Source organism: Cryptomeria japonica, chromosome 10, assembly GCF_030272615.1.
Source record: "Cryptomeria japonica chromosome 10, Sugi_1.0, whole genome shotgun sequence".
Taxonomy (NCBI): domain Eukaryota; kingdom Viridiplantae; phylum Streptophyta; class Pinopsida; order Cupressales; family Cupressaceae; genus Cryptomeria; species Cryptomeria japonica.
Window position 1 is genome coordinate 568,442,565 of NC_081414.1, and position 19,431 is coordinate 568,461,995.

A 19,431-nucleotide genomic window follows, 5' to 3' on the forward strand; every position below is an offset into this window, starting at 1 on the left:
GTATTCCTTGAAGATGGAAGAGGGTGGATGAATTGCAGACCACCTGGAAGCATTCAATATGTTGGTGGCTCAATTAGTATCCATCGGTGTTAAGATGGACAAGGAGGAGAAATGTCAGATCTTGCTTTGTTCTTTGCCTGATTCTTGGGATTCTCTTGTTATGGCTATTGGTAGTACTTCTGTTGTTTTGAAATCTGAAGACATGGTGGGTGCCCTACTCAGTGAAGAGATGCAAAGGAAGGTATCCATCAGTTCAAAGGAAGCCCTAACCATTCATGGAAGACCTAAGGAGAAAGGCAAGAAGAATGAGAAGCGCGACAAGTCCAAATCCAAAGGGAGATCAAAATCTCCTGGAAAGTCCAAAGTCATTTGCTGGAACTGCAGTAAACTGGGTCACATCCGTAAGGACTGCAAAGAAGAAAAGAAGAAGAAGAAAAAGAAAAAGTTCGATTCTGATTCTGAGTCCGACAAGGAAGATGGCAATGCATTTATTGCGGCTTTGGCGACTCATGCAGGTAATGATGCCTGGCTAATTGACTCAGGTGCATCTTTTCATATGACTTCCAATAGAGATTGGTTTTTTGAATATGAAGGATTTAATGGAGGTAAGGTGTACTTGGGTGATGATTCACCTCTAGACATTGTTGGTCGAGGTAAAGTTAGAATCAGGTTTTCTGATGGTAAAATAAAAAGGATTAATGGTGTGCTGCATATCCCTGGATTAAAATGAAACCTATTATCTGTGAGCAAACTGATAGATGCGGGTGTGCAGGTAGTCTTTTCTGAAGCAGGATGTAAGATGATTAAGGGTGCTATGGTAGTTGCTAGAGGTGTCAGCTTTGGCACTTTGTATAAGCTTGAAGCATACACTGTTGAGTGTAATAGCACTTCTATAAAAAGTAAATCTGCGGATACTTCACTGGAAGATTTGAAGGTTTCACCTTCAGCAGATGGAAATGGTTTTTGGGTACCTAAGGGTGCTCTTTCGTCTGAAGCAAAGTTACCTGTAGAGAAGACTATGTTATGGCACCAGAGACTTGGCTACATTGGAGAAAAGGGTCTAAGGACCTTGAAAAATAAAAACCTTGTTGAAGGTTTGAATGATTGTAATCTTGACTTTGATTTCTGTGAGCATTGCATTTATGGAAAACAAAACCGCATTCAGTTTTACTTGAGTTCTCATAAAACTTGTGGTGTTTTGGATCTTATCCATTCTGATGTGTTTGGTCCAGTAGATGTCTCTTCGATTGGAAAATCCACATATTATGTTTCATTTATTGATGATTTTAGTAGAAGGACATGGGTATATTTTCTAAAGAGTAAATTTGAAGTTTTTAGTCGTTTTACAGAATTTAAAGCAATGGTTGAGTTGCAAACTGGAAAGAAAATAAAATGTTTGAGAACTGATAATGGCGGTGAGTTTTTCTCTAATGAATTTTGTAAAGACTGTGGAATTAACAGGCAGAAGACAACTCCGTATTCTCCACAGCAGAATGGAGTTGCAGAAAGAATGAACAGGACACTGATGGAGAAGGCTAGGAGTATGTTGAGAGGTGCTGGTCTCGAACAAAAGTTTTGGGCTGAAGCTGTTGCCACTGCTTGCTACCTGATTAACAGGTCTCCTACATCAGCTCTTGTTGATAAAACGCCTATGGAAGCATGGTCAGGTCACAAGCCTTCATTGAGACATCTTAGAGTTTTTGGTTGCGAGGCATATGCACATGTGCCAAAGGAGAAGCGAACAAAGTTGGAGAACAAGGCTGTGAAATGTATCTTCATCGGGTATAGTTATGGTGTGAAAGGATACAAGCTTTGGGACCCTGTTGCACAAAAGGTAATTCACAGTAGAAGTGTTATTTTTAGAGAAATTAAGTCTCCTTCTGTTACATTGCAGCTAGAACAGACTAAAAAAGAAGATGTGATTCAACTTCCTTCTACACCTGAAAGAGTTGAATCGAGACCCCTAGATAGGCAAGAAGTTGAGGAGAGCTCATCTAGCTCTGAATCTTCAGAAGAGGAGGAAGAACCTCCAACTCAGCTTGTTCGAAGGTCTACAAGACATAGACAACCACCTGAAAGGTATTCACCTAATGATTGGAGATGTATTTTTGCTCTGAATACTAGTGTGGATGAACCGAAATCTGTAGAAGAGGCATTAGGTATGAATGATGCAGAATCCTGGAAGATTGCTATGGAGGAAGAAATGACAGCTTTGAAAAAGAATGATACATGGGATCTTGTACCATTGCCTGAAGGACGAAAACCTATTGGTTGTAAATGGGTGTTCAAGAAAAAGATTGGTTCAGATGGAAGCATTTAGAAGTATAAAGCAAGGTTGGTTGCAAAAGGCTACTCTCAGGTTGAGGGTGTTGATTACGGTGAGATATTTTCTCCTGTTGCAAAAATGACGTCCATTAGATTTTTGCTTTCTATTGCTACTGCTTATGATTTAGAGGTTGAGCAAATGGATGTGAAAACTGCTTTCCCTCATGGTGATTTGGAGGAAGATATTTATATGACACAGCCGGAGCACTATGTGGTGAAAGGCAAAAGTAATTTGGTCTGTAAATTGAAGAAATCTTTGTATGGCCTCAAACAAAGTCCTAGGATGTGGTACCAGAAATTTGATACATATGTGTTGAGTTTGGGATTTGAACGTTCTAAATCAGATCACTGTGTTTATTATAAATCTGATGGTGATCATTTCTTATTCATTGCATTGTATGTTGATGATATGTTATTCATTGGTAAAGGGAAAGGTATGATTTCAGAACTAAAGTCTCAACTCGCTGCTAAATTTGAAATGAAAGATCTTGGTGCAGCAAAGCACATTCTTGGGATGGAAATTAGAAGAGATAGGGTGAACAGAAAGCTATGGCTAGGCTAGAGTAAGTATGTGAATTCAGTGTTACAAAGGTTCAACATGCAGAATTGTAGACCATTGAGTGTTCCTTTTACAGTTGGAACGAAACTATCTGTTTCAGATTGTCCTACATCCCCATTGGAGATGGAAGACATGAGCAGAGTGCCTTACCAGAGTGCAGTTGGAAGCTTGATGTATGCTATGGTCTGTACTAGACCAGACATTGCCCAAGCAGTGGGAGTACTTTCTAGATATATGTCTAATCCTGGTAGAGTTCATTGGGATGCAGTCAAAAGAGTCTTCAGATATTTGAAGGGTATGTTAGAGTATTCTTTGTGTTATCATGGTAATTCAGTTGGAGACATGACTTCCCTTGATATCCATGGTTATGTGGATTCAGATTGGGCAGGTGATATTGATAGCAGAAGATCCACCAGTGCTTATGTGTTTACTTTGTTTGGTGGTGCAATTAGTTGGATGAGTAAGCGACAGGCTATGGTTGCTTTATCCACTACTGAAGCAGAGTATATGGCAGCTACTCATGCTTGTAAAGAGGCCATTTGGCTTAAGAGACTGTGTTCGGATATTGGAATAAAACAAGGTACAGTGACAGTTTACTGTGACAGTCAGAGTGCAATTAGCCTAGCTAAGAACTCGACATTTCATGCCCAGACCAAACATATTGATGTTCAGTATCATTTTGTTAGAGATATGGTCGAAGATGGTAGGGTGAAGCTGGTTAAGGTGGAAACTTTGATGAATGTTGCAGATGCTTTAACTAAGGCTGTGAGCAAAGAGAAGTTCAGATGGTGTTCAGAGTCTATGGGCCTTATGGCCCCTAGCAATTGATTCATTGTGTTGACATTCCCTTCCGCTCCTGCAAGGTGTTCGACAAGTGGGAGATTTGTTGGGAAAAATGGTGTCTCAACCTTGCATTTATGCGAGGTTACTATTTATAGTAAATTTTCATTTGAGCATGAAATGGTGCGAAACTCTCCCTGAAGCTTCTGGTTGGCTAGATAAGCATTCCGGTAAAGTTGCGTCGCAAGGTCACAGCTAGTTTTGAAGATATTAAAGTTTTCATCTTGGAGGGGTACGATAAAATGTTTAAACTTAATTTTGGGGGCTTTAGAGGCTCCAAAACACCCTAAAAAGTGGCCATAACTGGTGCAACGGGTTACGAGGTGATAGAGCACTTCGCGAGCTTTCCGGTGCTTCAAAAGGTTCGTCAATCGGACACCCAATTCTCAAGTTATGGCCTTCGGAAGTTTGTACTCCTGAAATAGGAAAAATAATTTGTATCAGATACATAAATGAGCTGTAAAAGGGAGCGACATGTGTTGATGTGTGCTTTAACATGTCATAGGGCATCTAGAAGGGAGATAAGGTCGGCTACACCTTATTGGGTGGTTTTAGCCCATGGTTTTGTAATACCGTTTGACGGTTTCTTGTATTGTATCTCCTATTTATGAGGTGTGTGAGATAGAGGTTGGGTGTAAGAGAGTCTTATGGCTATTGAGTTGCCTCTGAATCTCTGATTAGTGGTACTCCTGCGAAGAGTTTGCTCTGCAAGTATGTTGTAATCTGTTTTTGATTGTTGAATAAAATATTGAGCTGCTTTTGGAGTGTGGGGTTTTTCTCCCGAAAGGGTTTTCCCCACGTAAATCACTGTGTTGTGGTATGAATGCTATTATATCTATTTCTATTTTCTGTAACTATTGTAACGATCTGAAAAAGTTTTGCATTACCCTCCTTTCAAGGTTAGTGTAGGAAGTTGTTTCCGCTACTTAACTTCCTTACAACATATATATATGTATTTTATATACATGAGGATTACATTTCCAGATTATTAAGTTACATAAAAGAAGAGTATATAACAGGTATGTTTATATATAAGAAGAAAACATTAATGTAAGAGTGAGAATAACAATTTAATCCCAGGGATGAAAATATAACAGAGAAATAATTTGCTCCAGCAATGCATAGATTATCAAAGAAATAGGAAGATGTTTATACTAAGAAATACAAAGCTCACACAGAGGGATTTATATTCTATTTCTCAACTAATGTTTAGAGAGGGGGATTTATTTCTTCATTCATAGAGAGATTGTTTCTTCACTCATAGAGAGATTTATTTCTTCACACAGAGAGATTTATTTATTCATTCACAGAGAGAGAGATTTATTTATTCATTCACAGAGAGAGAGAGATTTATTTATTTTTATATTCAATATCATCTCTAGTTTTCAAGAGAAAACAAAAAAGCAAAAAATCTAATTTTCTACCTTTTAAATAGATCAAATAAAATATGCAAGAGAAATCTGCATTTGTATTTAAAAAGAGAAAGAATTATATCACTGCATTTCTTTAAGGAAACAAAATAGATTTTCTTCCTATCTAGCAATTACGAAATGATTTCTTCCAGAAAACTATATTCAACGAAAGAATCTAGAAACTATATATTTTTTTGATAATACAAATTCCTCATATGACAAAAGGAGAGAACCTGGTTTACTGAAGCTTGATGTTGAATCCTCTAGCTATCCTTTTGATCCTTCCTTGCAACTTGAGAGAAATCCTTCAAACAACAACTTAAAAAATCCTGCAACGAAAATGAGACTACCAAAGAAGATCCTACTACTAAAACTTGGGAAATTTCCTTCAAAACATAATCCACTCCCTTCTTTGAAACTTGCATACAATTTTATAAGAAAAATCCCTCAATTCCACTATCTAGAGAATTTAATTAAAAAAAAGAGATTTTTTTCCAATATTGGACTCATGCAAATTGATTAAACTTAGTGGGTGAGTTACATGCAAGGTGGTGGAGATTCCTCTAGAAGCTTCTTATTCTTCCTACAACATGTGCCATAATTGGGAGTGGAAAATAAATAAATAAAAATAATGCCTTTTGAATTATATTCTCCAAGTGTGTGTGTGTGTTCATTTTATTCTTTTATAACATTTATTCAATCATTTTAAGCAATTTAACCAAAAACATAATAGAATTGTATTTAAATCAAAAAGTGATAAAGGAGGGTTGTGACAGTTTTCTCTTGCATGTATGCACCATCTATTAGATTTGAGGGTATAAGGCCCACATGATCCAGTGTCCAGAATGAGTCACTAATCATAGTGAATATTAGTTGATATATTTTAATTAATAACTATTAAGATTGGGCAATAATGTGCTAGAAATAAGGTAGTGTACCATGTTATAACAATGTCAATTCACAAGAAGGGTCAAATATGCTCGGTAGGAGCTAGAAGAGCCCTAAAAGGGGAAGAAAACTTCCACACACAAATCCTTCAAATAAAGGGGTTCAAATTAATTTAATATTGGTAACAATGAGAAAATCGAAGCTACTATATCACCTTGGTTCTGGTGACTATTATAATGTGGAACATGTTAACATGGTGGGAGCTCAAATGTTATAGAAGTCATAGTATAATGTAGAAGATGCCAACATGGCGGGGGCTCAAATTTTATAGAAACCATAAGGAAACATGGTGATTTGACCTACTGTTAGTTGTAATATATTCACCAAATTTGAATATGTAAAAATGAAATATTCACTAATTTCCAAAGATTCACCAAAAAAAAATCCCTTGATTAGCATGATAAATAAAAAAAATGATAAAAAAGTATATAAATTTATAAGAACATGCCACAATAAACAAATTTCATTAAATTTGGTAGAAATTGTGCATTCTACATGCCTAGATTATAATGAAGTATAAATAATTCATGGAGGATGAAATTTATATTTATCCCTATGTGAGGTTTTTTAATCCTTGAATTTAAGTTTGTTCTAATTAGATAAAATCGGGAGAGGCCCAAACCTTTACATAACTATGAAAGAAAAGAAACTATGGTCTCACGAGGAGTGAGAACCCCAAACTAGAGAACCAACTAACAAAAGGAACACAACCCAATTAACAACTAGAACCAAAAAAAAAAAAACCAGATGAAGACTACTCAAAAAAGTAAAAAGACAACATACGCACCCCCCGTTGAAGAGATAAACCAATGGTTTACATGGTAATTTTCTAGTCTTGACTCATCACTTCTATTTTCTCAAAGAAGGAGAGCTTCTTGCTTGAACCTTTTCCTAAAGAATTACTAGGGGAATCCAGTGTAGAGCTTTCTTTAAATTAAAGTTTTTAAGGGTAAATAATTGGTGCTAAAATTAGATCCTTGGTTATGCATCTAAATTAGATAGGCAAGCACCATGTTTGAAACCGACATTGAAATTAACAGTTTTTATGTACAAATGTGGGGAAGAACCTAATAATAATTGTTTTACCATAGTTTTGTTTTACTCCTTAGAACATAATCTCAAATACCATTTTCCATCTCTAAATATATTTATAATCCTAAAAATTTGAGAAGTGCTAGTAGGTTTTCAATTTGCATGCAGAGATATGTAGTATTTCTTATATATATTATACAAATTTTTTGAATTCATTTAATAAATCTTGGGAATTATTTTGAAGCTTGAATGTGGTTCGATGTATTTGGTGAGAAATTCCTTTGTAGCATTGTAGCAATAGTTAGGGGTCATTGGTGAAGTATTAAATATTTACATAGATTTAATATTTTATTTCTTTCTTTGCAATAAGGATTCCATTTCTTTCCATAAGAGATTGTATAAAGTGAATAAGGAAATTGATTAATTTAATGTATATATAGATCTTTGACAAGTTTCTTATAAATTTAAATACTATATATAATAAACTTGTCTATGTTATATAGTATGAACACTAAATTAATCAAATTTATTACACAAACCATTATATCTTACAATTTTAAAAAAAAAAATACATAAATTTTGTATTATCTTTTATGTTAATTTTTTTTATAATAGAAAATTATTTATTTTAAACAAAATTTCATTATAATAATAAAAAGCTATAAACATGTCCATTGAATTTATGGATTGAATGGATAGTTATAATAATATTAATTCATTAAATATGTTTACCTTGAACATAAAAATTACAATATTTTTTTTTTGTCTTGAGATTACGTAATTATAAACAAATTAAAATTAAATATATTAAAGAGTAAAATAATACATAGATATAGCTAGTATACTTGTTCTTAAGAAACATTAGAAACAAATAATATTACCTTCTATAATTTATTTATTTGGTATATGTGCTAAGATATGTAAAAATATATAAATATCAATTTATTAATTTGTATATTTAAAAACTATTACTTATTTAGCTTTTACTTATAATTTGTAAAATATTACACAAGATATATATTTCATTTTAAAAAATGTTTTTGAACAAATCAACTAAAATGTGATTAATATAATTACATATTTTCACAAAAGACACATTTGTATCATGTTCTTGCCATAATGCTAGTTTAGTCTTGAAGCATCTATATTTAAATGTTAAACCATAAAATTCTTTTTCTTAATAAGTAAATAAAAGACACATTGCATTTGATTACTACCATAAAATAAATTTGTAACACATTTCTTAGTTAAACAAAATTGTAACAATAATGATTTCTACATGTGACAAAAACTAGATATGAATAGTAGAGATTTAAAAAAAAATAGTGTGTCAAATTAGAATTAAAGTTCCATGTACAAAATTTTTTAGTCATTAATTTAAAATTACTTAATATATAATAAATAAATAAAAATAATTCTAAATTAAAATTTTAAAAAAATGAGAATCGTGAATACATCTGCAAAAAGCAGAAACCCCTCTGCGAAACCTCAGCTATTTTTACCCAAGTCTGGGAGGCATCTCAGGGCAATGGATGAATAGTTTTGCTCCTCTGGAGGATCAAAATGTTGCTACCTGCTTGGAGAATTGTCTTAATGCCCTAAACCCTGAAGTTACAGGGGCTAATTTAACAACTTTAAAGCTCAATGATATCAGCAGAAGAGCCCTGGGGGCTTTGTCTAGTCGTCCTCCTCTTTTAGAAGCTCCCCCAGCTTCTTCGGTGGTGAATTCCCGGCAACAAACTATAAGAAGGGTAGGGTATCCCTGTAAAATTTAGAAAACCACTTTATTTCAGAAGAAGCAGGTGCCCCTCATTCACTCAAAAGATATATCATCATCTGGTTGCCCTAACAAAACAAGATCTCCTATCTTGCGGTCAGAGACTCTGTCGAAGATCCAAGTGAATATGGCTTCTGCAGCTAACAGAACCAAACTTGGGGTTAGAAAACCCTCATCATATAACCCAAATTCTTTTACCAGAAGAAGGGAGGAGGTCTACCCTAAGCATGGCCCTTTAAACTTTCAGAAGCCGCTGGACTTTAATACAGATAATATAATGATTATAAGTAATAATCATACTGATGAATTATGGGATTGTTACAATGCCCGAGGGCTCTTTGGCAAATGGTTCGGTTATGGCATTCCGTCCTCGGAGATTCAACAATGGCTGAAATCCTTCATGGGAAACTAGATACGTATCATGAGCTTAGAAAATGATTTTTTATTTATCAATTGCAATACTGCGGATCTTAAAGATAATTTACTTAAAAATAATCATAGGTTTTTTAAGGGCTACTGTTTCAAATTTTTCAATTGGAAACCTAATTTCTCCCCTAAAGATGTTGAGAAAATTAGGGTTCCAAACTGGATTCGATTTCCTAACATGCCAGTTGAACTAATCCATAATGAGGTCCTTAAAAAATTAGGAGAATTTTTAGGAGGTTTTGAGGGTTTGGAGGATAACTATCTGGAATCCTCTGATATCAAGATTTTAGCCAACATTGAGATAGGTAAATCAACATTTGATCCCATCAAAATTATTACAAATCACTCAATTTATGAAATCAAACCAGAGACCACCGCGAATGATTTCATTCCTAGGACTAGTATCTCTCCTAATCAGGGGTCAATAAAAACATGCATTAAAGCTTCTATGGGGGTGGATTTGAACATTAAATTCAACCCTATGGGAGGTTTCATGTTTAATAAACAATATCTGGGATCTATGGTATCAAATGACACACATAGGTTATCATAATGCAAGGAAAATGAAATTTCACCTGAGGCACCTGTATTGGAATAGAGGAGGATAGACCCTGCGAACAAACAGAGTCTCTCGCCAATCTCCACACCAACAGCCAACAAAACTCTTAATGACTTGAACACTGAAGATGAAACTAATGGCCCCCTTATCTCGAAATCCTCCCCCATTCACCAGGAAGCTTTATCAACTCAAAATAAGATCACAACGGAGGAAAAAGACTCTCTAAGCAATTTGGCCCTAAGTTTGGAAAATAGGGACAAAAATAAAAAGAAAAAAGAAAAGAAAAAGAAAAAGAACAAAAAAAGAAAAGGGAGAAACAAAAAAAGAAAGAACAATAAGGAAAAAAATCATTCAATAGATAAGAGCCCCATAATGATGAGTGGTGATGATAGAAGAGCCCTTGAAGATAAATGCATACTTGACTATGTGGGTAACTCTGTTACAAATGACCTTATGGAGTTATTTATTAATGAGATTGCTGATGAGGAAGAACTTGCATTGCAGAAATCTCTGTTAGCCAAAGAATTGTGCAAGCCCTTCTCTGAGGTTATGGCCACCCCTCCCTTTTGTGATGTGGCAAGTGAAATCGTGGATTGCCTGGGGATCGCTAACACTATGGGCCAATGCTCCCCCCCAGACTTTGCCACTGACCAAAAGAAGCGTGGTGGGAAATCTATATCTGAATTACTCACCAGGGCTGGTTGTGCAGTGGGTCAGACTAAAATCACTAATATTTTTGAGGTAGGGAAGGAGAAGATCCTTCCCAATGAACCATGAAACTCCTTACATGGAATGTTAGGGGCATGAATGCTCCTAACAAACAGTGTATCGTAAAACGATGCATTGCCAAATACAACCCAGATTTATTCTTAATACAAGAGACCAAACTAAATAATAGTGAATTAACAAACTTAAAGAAAAAAATAGGTATCAGAGAACTTGAAGGGCAATCTGCCTCTGGAGCATTTGGTGGACTAGCCATCATATGGGACCTGAGGCAAGTTTCCTTCAATCTGATAAGGAAGACCCCGAATTGGATGTGTGGAAGAGTTGTTAGCATCAAAAGCAACTTAAACTTCACATTAATTAATGTTTATGGCCCCACACAAACACATGCAAAAAAACAAGTATGGGAGGAAATTGAGAATTTCCTTCCAAACGAAATTGAACAAACCTGCCTAATTGGTGGAGACTTCAATGCAATTCTGGATCCCAAGGAAAAGTGGGGGGGCAATAACAAAATGACTCAATCATGCTTAGATTTCAGAAATTGGATGCATAAGTGTAACTTGCTAGATTTAATTGCCAAGAGCGAGGCCTTTACCTGGAATAATAGAAGACAAGGCTTCTGCAACATTGCAGAAAAACTGGATAGATTTTTCCTATCTGGTAATCTGTCTTAGTCCTCTGAAACCTTTGTCCTTCCCCTCTTCGGATCGGATCATTTCCCGGTCCAATTAACTATAACTGAAGCTCTAAAACTGACTAAAACCCCCTTTCGCTTTGAAAAAATGTGGCCCAGAGATGAAAATCTGTTACAACTCATTGAAAATTGGTGGAATGACACTAAAGTCTTAGGCTCCAAAACTTTCAAAGTAGTAACCAAACTTAAAAAGATTAAGCAACAATTAACAATGTGGAATAGAGAACATTTTGGAAATATCTTTTCACAAAAAACTAAGACTGAAAAGGAGATGGAGATTATTAATGGTGAAGTGATCAAGTATGGGATGAACGACTTCTTATATCAAAAGGAAAAAAGCAATTTGGCTCGTTATGAGGAAATTTTGGCTCGTGAAGAAATTTATTGGAAACAGAAATCAAGGGACAATTGGCTTGAAGCCGATGACAAAAATACGAGTTTCTTTCACAATAGCACTAGACATCGTAGAACATTAAATAGAATCAACAAGATCAAATTGGCATCGGGGGATTTTACTGATAACCCGGAAATTATTGCTAAAACTATTGTGGGGTATTTTGAGACTATCCTTAATAATAGGGAGGGCTCTAAATGGACTAAGGAGAGTGATTTCTTAAAAAAAATCCTAAAATTAATATCAAAAGAACACAACTTAATGCTCAACAAAAAATTAACAAAAGAAGAATTAGAATCAGCCTTATTTCAAATGGGTCCAGACAAGGCTCCTGGCCCCGATGGGTTCCCGACTCACTTCTATCAAAAATGTTGGAGCTTCATGGGTGTGGAAATTACTGAGGCCTTAGAGGGGATGAGAAACTCTGGAAAAATTCTCAGAGAACTCAACAACACATTCATCGCCCTAATCCCAAAGGAGGAGGTCGTGGAAAGTTTTGAGGACTATCAACCAATAGCTTTATGTAACACCCTATATAAATTACTCACTAAAACAATGGCAAACAGATTACTGACCCTCCTCCCCATAATTATCAGTGAGGAATAGACAGGTTTTGTGCCAAATAGATCCATTTATGATGGAATAATCATTGCTCAGGAGGCTATTCACTCAATACAAAACAACAAAGTACCAAGCATGTTGATTAAATTGGACATCAAGAAAGCATATGATAAAGTGGATTGGCACTTTCTTTGTAAATGTTTGGATGCTTTTGGGTTTAATAAGAAATGGATTAATTTAGTATTCGAATGTATCGCTACTCCGAGGATCTCAATCCTTGTCAACGGGGCTTCGGAGGGCTTCTTTGAAATTTCCAGAGGCCTCAAACAAGGGGATCCCCTCTCCCCCTTCCTCTTCATTATAATGGCTGAATCTCTTGGAAGAGTGATTAATTGGGCCAGAGAAAAGGGTCAACTTGTTGGTATCAAAATCACCTCTAACATGGAGCCTATAACCCATCAACAATTTGTGGATGATACCATGTTGTTTGGGTCAAGCAGCCATATGGAGGCTAAAAGAATTAAAAAAATCTTGAATAACTACACTAGCATCTCTGGTCAAGAAATTAACACTATGAAGTCTAATATAACTTTCTTTAACACAAACAACAAACTTCGAACAAGAATTCTGAAAATCCTTAAATTTAGAGCAGGAGAATTGCCATGTAAATATTTGGGTCTCCCCATAGACAAAGGCACTAGATCATCTAGTCTTTGGAACCAGGTTGTGACCAAGATAACAAATAGAATATCCTCTTGGAAAGGTAAATGGATTTCCTCTACAGGGAAGGCCACTTTGATCAAGGCGGTCCTCTCAGCCATGCCTATTTACCAACTCTCATGTATGGACCTTCCTGCTTCCAAGATGAAGGAAATTACTAGTCACATAAGGACTTTTTTCTGGCAAGGTTTGGAAGACAAGGCTAGAATTTCGTTGATTTCCTGGGACAAGATCTGCTTACCCAAGGAAATAGGTGGTTTAGGCATCAAAGACCTTCTTATCTAGAGCAAAGCGTTGGGGGCCAAGTTAGTTTGGCGGATGTATTCCAACCCCAATGCTAAATGGGCCCGTACCCTTTTTAACAAATATCTGCACAACCTAGATCCTACAAGCATCTTTAGGATCGCTCACCCTCCTAGGGGCTCTAGAATCTGGAACTTCATGCTAGAATGCAGAAGCATCATATCTGACAAGTTAACTTGGTCCATTGGCAATGGGCAGGATGTCATGTTTTGGAGAGACTTCTAGGGAGCCTCCCCCCCCTCATCACTCTTCCTAATTTCAAGTCAATTATTCCCACCCTTGAAGGACTCTGGGGTTCTCATGTAAAAGATTACATTGAAGAATTCAACATAGGGCGTTTGAAAAAATGGAGATGGAAATCAATGAAGCATCTTGATATTCCAGCCCAGGAGAGATCCTTCCTATCTCAGATCCTGGCATCTAGAAATATTGCCCTTACTCCTAATTCTGACAAATTGATATGGGCTAGCTCTAAAAAGGGAAGATATGAATCAAAGGAGGGATACAAACAAATGCTTAATAAAAAACACATCCCTCGCTCCAACCTACCCTTATCTTTGTGTTGGGATAAAAGGTGCCTTCCGAAAGCAGGTCTATTTGCATGGCTGGCTATTCAGAACCGAATCCTCACTTTTGAGACTTTTAAGAAACTTGGATATGAAGGGCCGAGTAGGTGCCCTTTATGTGAGAAGGATGAGGAGTCCTCTAATCACCTTTTGGTGACATGCGATTATGCTCATAATTGCTAGGGCTGGTTAAGAAAGCAGATGATCTAGTATTCCCCCATTCCTAATAATATTTTGGATCTTTTTCACGCGTGGCCAATCCAGAATATTGGCTGGATGTTTGAACAGTTATGGATCACTGCCCCATCTATCATGATTTGGGAAATTTGGAAGGAGAGAAATAGGAGGATTTTCAAAGATAGCAAAATGCAATGGTATCAACTGGTCAATAAAATTGAAGCTACCATAGTTGAAATAGTAAATAACCAAACCCTAAATCTTTAGAAAGACATCAATATGTCATACTGGGATGAAAAAATGAGACTAAGATGGAAAGGTCTAAAAATTCCTCCCTTCATTGGTAAAGGTTCCCCAACAAATGAGCTATCTCGCAAAGAATGTAAATGGATCCCTCCTATCAAGGGTTGGTTTAAATTGAACTTTGATGGTGCCTCGCGAGGTAACCTTGGGAGGGCGGGTCTGGGCTGTTGCCTCCACAATTCAAATGGGGTTGAGGTGGCCTTTATGGCTCTCCTCTGCGGATCATGTACAAATAATGTTGTAGAAATGCAAGCACTGGATGTAGGAATAAACTTAGGCATTTTACTTAATATTAAGAAGATTGTCATTGAAGGTGATTCAGCTATTATAATCAATGCCCTTAGAAAAGGGTCTATGCCTGATTGGAGACTAAATGCTTCCCTGGCAAAATTTTTGACAAACATAAAAACATTTGATAGGGTCATCTTTAACCACATTTACAGGGAAGGCAATAGGAGAGCTGACTCCCTTGCCAATATGGGAGCTGATGGCAAGACATTGATTCATGTAGCTCCCAACAACAACCCTTAACCAATAAGTTGTTATATTAGCAGATACTGTATATAAGCCTCTATAACTAAGTCGAGTCATCAAAACACACCTATACAGCTCCACTTTTATATAGAATCACTAATATATATTGACACATAACTGAAATCATATATTCTTGTATCCACATATAAACATAACCTTAATCATGCTTATATATATATCTATATACATTTACACACACACACACACACACACACACACACACACACACACACACACACACACACACACACATATATACATACATATACATAAGAATATATGTATATATACATATAGATATATAATACATATATATCGATATATATATATACACTTTATGGACATATATATATATATATATATATATATATATATATATATATATATATATATATATATATATATATATATATATAATAAGTATATAGGTATAAATATTATTCACTACACATTAAATCAAATAATTCTTTAAAAAAAAAACCACTCATTTGATCTATATAGATATCTATATGTAAATATAAGGGGCGGGTTATATATATATATACAGGTATTTATATAATCCATTTATAGATAAGTATATCACCATATATATTAACTTGGATATCCAAATCACCCGAAAATCACATTTATAGCAAAATTAAGAATAAAACTTACCCTTGCTAACTATAAATACTCTCTTAAATATCTTCAAATACTCATATAACAATAAAAAGATTTTACACTCCTTTAAAAAAAAGAAGAAGAAAGAAAAATAGAAAAAATAAAACTCTTATTAAGATAATAATTGATTTCATATACCCGAAGCAAATAGCACTAATTAATAAACACTTACCTGCTAGAAATGTACTCTATCTTAGCCATAATAACAAATATAGAATTGATCAGTTAAACACTAATGATTATGGCCCTACATTTAAAATCTCGGGGATCTCTATCAGTGGCATATTCATTCCTTTACTCATAAAAATGAGGTCGATCACTAATGGTGCGATCGGTGACACCTAGATTAAGGATCGAATAACCCACAGTTATGGTTTAATTAATATTATAAAATGGAAAGATCCCCATGTTGTCTTAATAATCATGATATGTTAGAGCTTTAGAATGTTGCGTTCGCGCTTGCTCTTCTATCAAAATTATTTTGAGCTCCTCCACACGATTTTACCTTAGTCGGCGCATCATTCTAGGGTATGTGTTATCTTGCAACCAATGAAATCCTTCCAAAGTGGAGTTTTGGAATGCATGTTTTCAAAATGAGCTAACTCGGAGTGTTAAAATCACTCAACTACCAACCTAAGCTTAAGGTCTTACAAGTTGATGCTCTACAGTTTTCCTGAGATCCTGTGTTGTGAATTTTCAGGCGATGGACACCCCAATTAAACTTTGCAGTTCTAAGAGACAAATGGCCTTTGAAGGGGCCATCACTCGTGACCGCCTCAAGCGCATTATGCTTCTCCCTCACACCTTGGTGATTGATGCAATTGAGAACATCCTGGGCCCAGATTTCCTCACAAATTCGGATAGAAGCAGGGCTAACATAGACGTGGCTGCAATGTTTCTCGTTGTTACTATGAGTTCCACAAAAATCATGAAGATACTAGTGCTCTGTGCAAAGAGGTCTTCACTGCCTCTATTTTGGGCGATCTTGAGAGGGTTTTAGTCAATATAGACAATGAAGGGACTATTCCGAGGCCAAGGAATTATGACATTCTCATTCGGAATAACAGGCCAGTGCCTCGATTCCCTATCATTTCCACGGATGGAATGCCTATATCAGCAGAAAGGATCGAGGTAATTAACAGAAATGTTAACTTTCTACTTTTCTTATTCCATGTGAGACACCCCCCTAAGCCTACATGGTTTGAGGACTTCCTCAGAGCCAAGGGTCTGGTTCTAGAAGAGGAAAGGGCTTCTTCTGCATCCTCTGGGGAGGATTGAGGTGGCACTACTTTCAGGGGGAGCCTGGTTCCATTTTTTGATATTAATAAAGAGCTATAGGGGTTGGTTTAAACGTTAACTTGAGGTAAAATAGGATACAATTTACAGTTATTGGAAACTGGGGTTGAGATAGCAAACAGTATCGTAGCTTTAAAAAACAAACTTAAGTATCATATAAAACATTAAATTAGTATGATATCAATCCTACAAATTACTGTGACTTAATGGGCATGAAGGAATATCTACTATACAGATATACATCAGCATTTTGCTATAAAAACAGTTAAATATTGTAAAGCGGAAAATTAAACCCTAGGTGTTCCCCCCACTCCAAGGAGAGAGAAAGGAGGTCACTAGGGTTGACGGTTTTCACTTAGGAGAGACTTTACATTAAAAAGAGGGGTTGAAACTCACAAGATCCAATCCCACACAATGCAAGATTGAATTCTAAATGAGTTTAAAGGGTTGAGATAGCAAGGATACCCTCTTTTGTAAAGAATGTAGATAGAAGGATTGAACTAGGAGTGAAAGTAAGAAAGATTCACTTGTAGATGGAGATAGAGACACGGGATGAAGCTACGAACCTGGAATTAGCAGTAAAATGTTGAGATGATGTTGTCCTACAAGTTTGAGCGAAAGCTGACGGGACGATGGCGCCCGGAGTGCACACGGTCCTCCAAAAAATCCATGAAATGAAGGGGGATCTATTCATCTCTGCACAAGGATTCCAAATCTTCAATTACAGCCGTGTACCTACAACCTACACACAGAAAAGAGAGGACGATTGGGGGGTTAGGGATTAGGGGTTTGCCTTTAGGTCAAACCCCAGTTTTGGAATTAACCAAGAAATGAGAATGTTGTAAATGTAATCAAGTACTGATACCTTGTTGTAAGAATGTTTGTATTCTTACATGTGAAGGTGTAATAATGTTGTATGTTGTAGGTGATCTCCTCTTCAATGGTTGAATCCTTGTCTTGAATGCAACACCTAGCCTTGAATGGAGACCTAGAATGCTCAATTGCTTGAAGGAATGCTTGAATGCTTGAATGTCTTAATGTTTGACTATCGCTTCTGCCTCTTGCACATATATGTTTTTTCCTCCTTTTTTCGTGAGGGGATATGTCATTTATATACTTGTCAATTAGGGTTAAGAGACTGATTTTTCCGACCTTAGGCCGACCTAGGAACATTATTTTCCAAATTGCAAACTTGAAGACCCGTTGCCCAACAAGAGACCAGGCCCAAAATAGGGCCAGGGACCAGGGTGCTAGGCGCCATGGTCTTGAAGGACCAGGGCGCTGGGCGCCATGGTCCCACCTCCCGGGACAACAGGGTGCAAGGAGAATCAGGCCAAGGTGCATAAAGATGCAGTTTTTGATGTCGTAAACAGGTTTCAGGGTCTCCATTCAGGTTCAACGTTGCGCCGCCATCGTGAAGACCCAAATGCAGTCGAAATTGCAAGTGTCGCAATTTTAGGACGCTACATTTAGCCCCCACTTTAGCGGGAGTATAAGCATACGCCCATACTTCCGGTAAAGTACAAGGAAACAACATTGAAAGACTTTCACCACGTCAAGGAGGCAAGATACACCAAGCCCCCAGTGGACTAAGGATCTTACGACTTCGATTGACAAAGTAAAAGGGAAGATCACGAGGGAGAGCCATGACTGTCAGTAGTAAGGTTCCCTTACTATGAGTCATGCAAGAAAAATACCAAAAATTTTCAAGGCAAAGCTAAGTTCGCCAAGAAATTTCCAAGTATCCTGAAGAGATATGGACGGAGTGTATGCCCCCTATGTTAAAGCAAACGCACACGCCTCATCGGAGGTGATTGCTTTAAGGTAGTGATACACATAAGAAATGAGAAGGGAAAGGAGCACGTTATCACAAAGATTTAACCCCCAAGTGTGAGATAAACCCAAGGATAATAGACACAAAACACAAAGCACGAGGTGACTTTGCTTTCCTCAGGGTCAGTATGTTGTATGATAATTCATGTATATCATATGTATGTATGCATAATTGTTCTTCATTCCCCAATCAAGGAAGGTCACCTAGAAGAAGGGAACACATGTGTCTTTTGAGTCAACATGAGAGAGACCAAAAGAGATCTCAATGCTTTGCATCATCCTCAAGTAGACAACACTAAGGACAACAAATAGAAGAATGAGAATAACACATAGAAGAAGTAACAAAAGAGAGAGAGGAGGAGAGAGTCTGCTATGCTCATGAACTAGTCTAGCACATCATCCAGCTCCTGATCTTGCTGATCAATATTTCGGGAAGGCAGGAAACATGCTAGAGGAGGAACATCCAACACAGCAGATGGAGCTATCACAAGATCCAAACAAGGGCTATGTTCATGTTCCAAGCCACGTTGTCCTTGTCTAGGAGCTAGGATAAGTGCTTTAGAAAATTTGTTAGATAAATGGTTATCAATATCAACATATTCATATTCACTATCAGAATGAAGAGGAGTAACATTTTCATCATGAATAACATTTTCATCTATATCATCATCAAGATTTATAAAAATAGGATCTTTAACTCGCACAGGATCAAAACCATCATGCATCTTATGTTTAGGAGATTTTGGCTCAATTTTCGGTTGAGGAGAAAATGGAATAATACTA